A 7,223-nucleotide genomic window follows, 5' to 3' on the forward strand; every position below is an offset into this window, starting at 1 on the left:
TTCTCCCGTTGACATCCCCAAAAGAATTTTCCATCTCTGAGGGAAACCCTAGTCTACTCAACAACCTCCCCCTGTGTCTTGCCTGTTCCCAACCGTGGCATTTTTCTGCCGAAGCTAAAGCTGGTCTCCACCTGCCCTGTCATCCTGCAAAACAAGGCCTAGGATTTTGGAAACCCAAACCGAGAAGGCTTCATCGTTTCAGTTTCCCATCAGAGCTCGTCCCTTCCTTGAGGCAGTGAGCTTAAACCGGCCTAACTGCTTGGAAAGAAAAGGACTTGGGGGGAAACATCTCAAAAATGTTAGCTTTATTACATTTACAGAGACACACTGATCATGTTGCAGTTCTTTGAAATTCGAAGGAAATAAAAACCCAAAACACACTGTCCTAAGTCATATTTGTTAGGCCTTCCATGGATCGTGAGACTCCTATTAAAATATGTTTTGTCTGGGGCGCCTGGGTGGCTCAGTCGGTTAAGCGTCCGACTTTGGCTCAGGTCATGATCTCGCGGTCTGTGGGTTCGAGCCCCACGTCGGGCTCTGGGCTGACGGCTCAGAGCCTGGAGCCTGTTTCAGATTCTGTGTCTCCCTCTCTCTGACCCTCCCCTGTTCATGCTCTCTCTCTGTCTCAAAAATAAATGTTAAAAAAATTAAAAAGAAAATGTTTTGTCTGACACTGTGGAAAATCAGACTATTTTAAACTAAATAGCAAATCCGTTTACATTATGAAAATAAGGTTCAAGAGGAACAAGAAAGCGGTCTGAAATGCCCACTATTTTCCTATGACAAGCTGGAAAAAGTTCCTTTCAGAACGGGGTGAAACACTGGCCTAAAAGCATTCCTCATTTTTCACTCCAGTTGCCAAACTTACCACGGCCCATCTTCTATGGGATCACAAAGTGTTGAGACAATTAGGTGTTTGTCTGTTTGTTTGTTTTAAACAAGATGATATTCTTTGCCGGACCCTTTGGAGATGTCTGATCAGCCAATGAGACTGTGACTCACGGTTTTCCCATGAATGACTCCCATGCTAAAACCTCGTCCTCCGGCCACCGAGGTTCTGTGTAAGCCCATCTCTGGCTGTGGCCAGTCAGGCCAGGCTGGATACCTGCTCCCAAGTAGCCAGTCTCCTGGGAACTTGGGATTGAGACTGAAGAGTCTGTCTCTTGGCTGAACCTGCAGCTCCTGGGATGCAGAGAAAACTCGTTTGTGGAGAGAGAATGTGGAGGACGCCCTTGCTGAATCTGTCCTCCTAGTTTTGTAATTCCCAGATTCTTCTCTCCTAAGGCCATGTGTCTTGCCACTGCGATGTCTTCCAGGATTCTGAGATGGCACAAGCTTACAATAAAGCCCCCTCCCTGGTGAGCTTGAGCTCATCTGATTGTATTTCTCTTGTTTGCAACTATAGAACTTTAGCAAACACACTTTCCCTTTTGCTGAGCTCAGTTAAACCCAAACCTTATTTATATCAACAAAGGACTTAATTAAGCTGAGTGGGTAACAAACAGAATCAAGAAGAACGTGGATAACCACGAGCAGCTGATAGTTACTTTAAAGGAAAAGGGAACATAGTGGTGGCTGCACATTGAGTCACAAAGCCCCCGTCTATAATCTGTGCACATCAAACTGCCAGTGCAAAGTGTTGGCTCTTTTATATGAGAGCAGAATTGGAAAGAGTTATGCCCTCAGCTAATGAACAGCGTGAACAAAGGAAGGGGAACGTTTACAGCCTGCGTGAAGCAGCTGAGCGTTTAGAGGTGGAAAGAATGCACAAGAGCAAAGTTTCTACTTCAAACCTAGGAGGGTTTTGTAGTGCTTATTATTTTAGGCTACCAGACTGCCTGCTTTCATGTATTGATATATTGACTCTGTAAAAAAAGAAATCATTAAAAATATAAGTTTGATCACATGTTCATAGCCATCTGCTTCTGGTGACTAAGTTGGGGGTGCAGAGCGCCAAGAAAGGATGTACCATCTTTTGTCAACCGAGGCAAAAATAAAAATCACAGATCAAAAATCGGAACTTGGGGGAAGCATCCGGATTTCTCAAATAAGTCAAAAAATATGCAAACTGCAGACCTCCTTTAAACCCTGGCATAATCCAACTTTTGGGGGGAGTTGTGTCTGCTCGGTAGATGACTTCAGATTGATGGATGAGGGTGCTATGGGAAGTGAGGTTTGAGGGCCCAGATCCAAGCTCTCGTACATCACTTGAAGAGAATTTCCCTTTCCCCTGCACTCTCTCTGCTAGGGGATAAAACATTTTAAAAAACAGTCTATTTGAGTAGCCTTGAAATTTTGCCTGATTTGATTTGTAAAGCATTTCATTTAAAGCCCCCAGTTTCCTGGTAGAAACCCCAAGAAAACACCTCCTCTAAAGAGAACCTTATACCGTGATCACACCTCACATTACTGGTCAGTAAGAGTGTCTGGCAATTAGCTTTTTATAGAGTGGGGAGAGAACCTCTCTTTTGAACCATATTTCTGGTTCTTTAAATTAACAGAACTTATTTTTCTTGAGGACGTTCTTAGAATGCAACAGTAGAGCATTTTCTCATTCTTCAGCTTCAGAAGAAGCTTATTTAATTTCTTTTTTAAAAAGTTTTTTTTAACGTTTATTTATTTTTGAGAGAGAGAGACAGAGCATGAAGAGGCGAGGGAGACACAGAATCCGAAGCAGGCTCCAGGCTCCGAGCCGTCAGCACAGAGCCCGATGCGGGACTCAAACTCACAAACTGCAAGATCATGACCTGAGCCAAAGTCGGTCACTTAACCGACTGAGCCACCCAGGTGCCCCAGAATTTATCTAATTTCTAATTCAACTAAGTCTGTCCTTGGCCCTTGATCTCACTTTCAGCTGTCAAATTTAGCTGTCTGTGATTGCTGTGGACAAGATGAGCTCTAGACAAAATTGGATGAAGGTAACATTTGTCATTGGCTCTTTTTCATCTCCCCCATTGGCACAATATTCCCTTTCGTCCCCCATTCCCGCCAAGGCACTCATGTTGCCTGGGTGATCCCGCTTCGATAGACCCAACTTTCTCTGTACTGTCCAGAAATCCCACTTCTGTACTTACCTATGAACAAAACCATATTCATTTTTGTTAACTGAAAATATATGATTATCGAACATAAATTATGTGCTGGCCTGTGGGGAAATAGGTTCTACTTACATAAATGGGTGAGAAAAAAGCTTAGGGTGGAAAGCTGCCACCACAAGGGGAAAGTGCCTGAGGTTAGCTAGTGAGATACTGTAATGGGATCACGAGTAACTTGTTATATCACCTGCAGGAAATAACTTTCCATCTGATGCCTATATACTATTGCACTTTGATCACAAATGCCACTTGCCCCCCCTCCCCCCGCCAAGACCCTTTGCTTCTTACACATATGAGTTAATGATTACTGTCTGATTGTTTTCTCCATGTTCATGTGTGTAAGATCTTGTTTTCTTCATGTTCACCATGTGGATTATATCTTGTGAGCTCAATAAATATGGAGATGAAACCCCTGTGTGGGGCTCTTGTCTCCTCCTGGACATTAGCCTCTCTCATATTCAATTCTGCATCTTCTCTCTTGCTGGACAAGAGAGACCTCCAGACTCAGTCTGCAAAATCAGCTATGTGTTAGACGTATGGATACAAAAGCAAATGCCATGGGCCCCTGTTTTCGAAGACTTCACAGTCTAAGCAATGCATACCAATGTACACATGGACAAAAGCAAAAGCAAGCACCTATCATAATGCGTACATAGGTAATAGAAATGTGACATAATCGAAGTTGATTAAAGCCCTTGGGAACTAGTGAGAAAGGCAGAATTGGAAATGAGGGGGAGATTCAGGAAGGGTTCAGGTCATCTGAATCAAATCCATTCCAAAAAAAGTGTGAGACAACACATTTTCAGATTGGGGGCATCTATATTTCATTATTTTAAATGAGAAAGGAAGAATGCATTTTCAGGCACAGAGGTGAGCCACAGACCAGGCCTCAACGATGACAATTGAGAAACATTCAAAATCTGGTTGACCCTGGAAGATCTGGGCGATACGGTCATTGTATCCATATTTCTTACAAGATTAGGGGGTTGGATCACAGCCTAAAATGTAAAATGTTGATCCTTTCTTCTTATAAAAATAGCGTGCAATGAGATGGATATCTATTTTGAAGTGAGAACCGGAGAAAACTGGAAATGAGATGAACCACACTGGCATATTTATTGATCTGCTTTGGCTTAGTAGTTCATCCTTTGCAATATAGGTTTTCATAAAGAAGGATAGTAATATGATAGGTTTCTTCAAAAGTCTATTATGAAAATAGAAAACGACATTTTCTTCCTGGGAAGATTTAGCTTCCTGGGAAGATTTAGCTGCCAAATCTGTCAGGACATTGCTTTGTATACTGTACTTATTGAAGAACTTGATACATGCCATTACTGGTGTTAGCCGGTAATGCGGGAGTGAGGATGAGCTTGGAGAAGCATCAAAGGTCAAAGCAGTGAACATCCACCTTTTAAATTCACGTGCACAAAGGCCGTCAAGGAAAAACACTCAGAAAGATGACATGACATCTTCTAAATTATGGTATTTAAGTGCTATATATATCCTAGTGATTTGGGGTGCAGAATCCAGTTCTATTAGTTAGTTTATACATTTCAGCTACTGTCACAGAAAGACCCCAAGTAACAGTGGCTCAGACAAGAAAGAAGTTTCTGTGCATGCAGCACAGGGCTGATAGGGTAGCTCTCTTGGGTCAGGAATGTAAGTTCCTTTTCTTTTACATTCAAATTCTTTGAACTTCACGTCTTCATTAGTAAAATGGGAATAATGGCACTTCATCTTCCTTGTGATGGTGATAAGAGATAATGTATGTAGGATGCCTGGCACATAGTAGGATCTCACTATGCGTTCCTAACATTCACTCCCAGGCCTGCTGACTTCTGTGAATCCTGGGGGCCCCCTTTAAATAAGTGTCTCATAAAACTGCACTACTCCCACTCTCTCTTAAACTCTACAGCCTTTCTGTTCCTCTCTCTTGTGCTGGAACTATTCTGTGTTTCACTTGATGTCACCTGCCTGTTTTGATGGGGAAGTGTCACCCTGTGGGGAAAAGGGTGCCGAGAGGCAATTCTGTTGGTGAACATCAGAGAAGGAGGCCTCTGTGGGTCTTAACCTAGAGTGGTGCTTCCAAACTTTCTTCCTTGCCGTATATGCTCAAAAGATATATTTGACCTTGAAAGTCTAAGACACTGGAAGAAGTTCCAGGCAGCAGACATCTCTGACCTTCTGGGTCAGATGAAATTGCTCATGGAAAAGGCCCCAGGGACAGGCAGAGCTGTGGCTCAATACCTGAAAGGCCCAGGCTGGAAAAGCACGGTCTTTCTATGTGGGTTGGTAATGGTGCCTTTTATTTAAGAGGCTCTCCCCGGGAGGAGATCCAAACTTTATTTCTTTCCAGTCTGCTGGGGACCCAGCAGCCATTTAATCTAGGTTAGCTGTTGGGGGTTTGGACCTATTCGGGTACATCTGATGACCTGTGGGTGCCACAGGACAGCTACTTGCATGAGGTGATTTGCCTGTAGGGACAGCGCTTTCAACCGGGAAGAGGACATTCATGTGGAGCTAGCTTCATAGTTCCATGGATTGGCTCGAGTCCCCGGGAACGTATTTCTCAATCTTCTAAGATAAGGGCTACAGCAGTGAGGTGTTTCTCCAACAATGGACTCCGATCTATCTACGGGAAGTTGTTGAAAACACAGATGCCTGGGTTCCACTTAGACCTTCTGGATCAGAATCCCTGGTGGAAGGGCGTAGGAATCTGTACCCCAGATGATTCTTACACCTACTGAAACCTTGCTGCTTAGAGTGCAGTACAGGGACATTCTCACCTGGGAGCTTGTAAGAAATGCAGCATCTCGGGCCCCGCCCCAGATCTCCATCACAGTATGCGTTGCTAACAAGTTCTCTCAGGTGATTCTTAATGCACATCAGCTTTGAAAAGCACTGGCCTAATGGTTTGAGAAAGATTGAGCCCAAAGGATTCTTTTCCTAGCGGATTCTGTGTGATGGGAGGAGGAAGGCGAGGCACAAACAGTATTCTTTTGATGCCCAGGTGATGCAGCATGGAGCATAGAGTCTCTCTTCCAGGGAGCCCAGAATGATTCTGGTGCAGTGAGGACTCCAGGGAAGGGGGTATCAGTCTGCCATCTGCAGGGCTGGTGTCTTTGAATGCTCCCAGAGGCAGCACAGATACCCTGATAGGCACTGGCAGCGCTAACACGGGGAGGTGTCCTCAAATGGCTTCCCAGGGGGCAGATGCCTGGGGCCAGGGTTGGCGGGTAGGGAGGCTGGGATAGAGGAGGAAAGAGTGGCAAGTACCTCGTGTTAATGGTAGCTGAAGACTTCTTCAAGAATGCCTGTGGAGCACCCGCTGCTGATTCTGAGAAGGAGCAGGCTGGGACTCTGGGGCTTTGAGGAGGGCTGACTGTGTGATATCAGTGTGGGCAAAGCCTGCTGAGTACTGCGAGGCTGGTAAGGCTGAAAGAAAGATCACATTTTAGTTTGTTCCACCAAATAAATGTAATTAGAGCAAGTACCTGAGAGGTTCTCAGTCAGGGGCAATTTTTAGACTCCCAGGGGCATTTGGCAACATGTGGAGACATTGACATCTGGCAGGTAGAGGCCAGGCATACTGCTAAACGTCTATAATGCATAGGGCAGACCCTATAACAAAGGGTAATCCTGGCCAAAGTGTCAATAGTGCCCAGGTAGAGATATACTAAATTCTATTTCAAAGATAGATTTATATATACATATACATTTTTATATATACATATATATGTATATATATATACACACACATATATATACACACATATATATGTGTGTATATATATATATATATATATATATGACAGTATTTTCTATCAACTTTACAACCACTGTGGGTGATAGTTAAAGACTGACCGTTGAGGGTGGAGCGAGCAAAGGGAGTATCCTACTGGCTGGCAACTCAGTTGACTAGAGCCTCATTTGAGATGAACTGTTTTTTTCTAGTACCTTTTCAGATATTGAAGATAAACTGATCAATCTCAAAGAGCCAGGGGAGTCTTCTGGCCTCTTAAAAATAATGGACGCCGTGTTTGTCCCGTGTCCTCATTTGTCAGGTATTTCAGCACTATCAGTTCTGAAAAGTAACGACGTGTGACTCAGCAGTAAGGCCACCAATTC

The sequence above is a fragment of the Herpailurus yagouaroundi genome, unplaced genomic scaffold (assembly GCF_014898765.1).
Source record: "Herpailurus yagouaroundi ecotype Mexico unplaced genomic scaffold, PumYag 159, whole genome shotgun sequence".
Taxonomy (NCBI): Eukaryota; Metazoa; Chordata; class Mammalia; order Carnivora; family Felidae; genus Herpailurus; species Herpailurus yagouaroundi.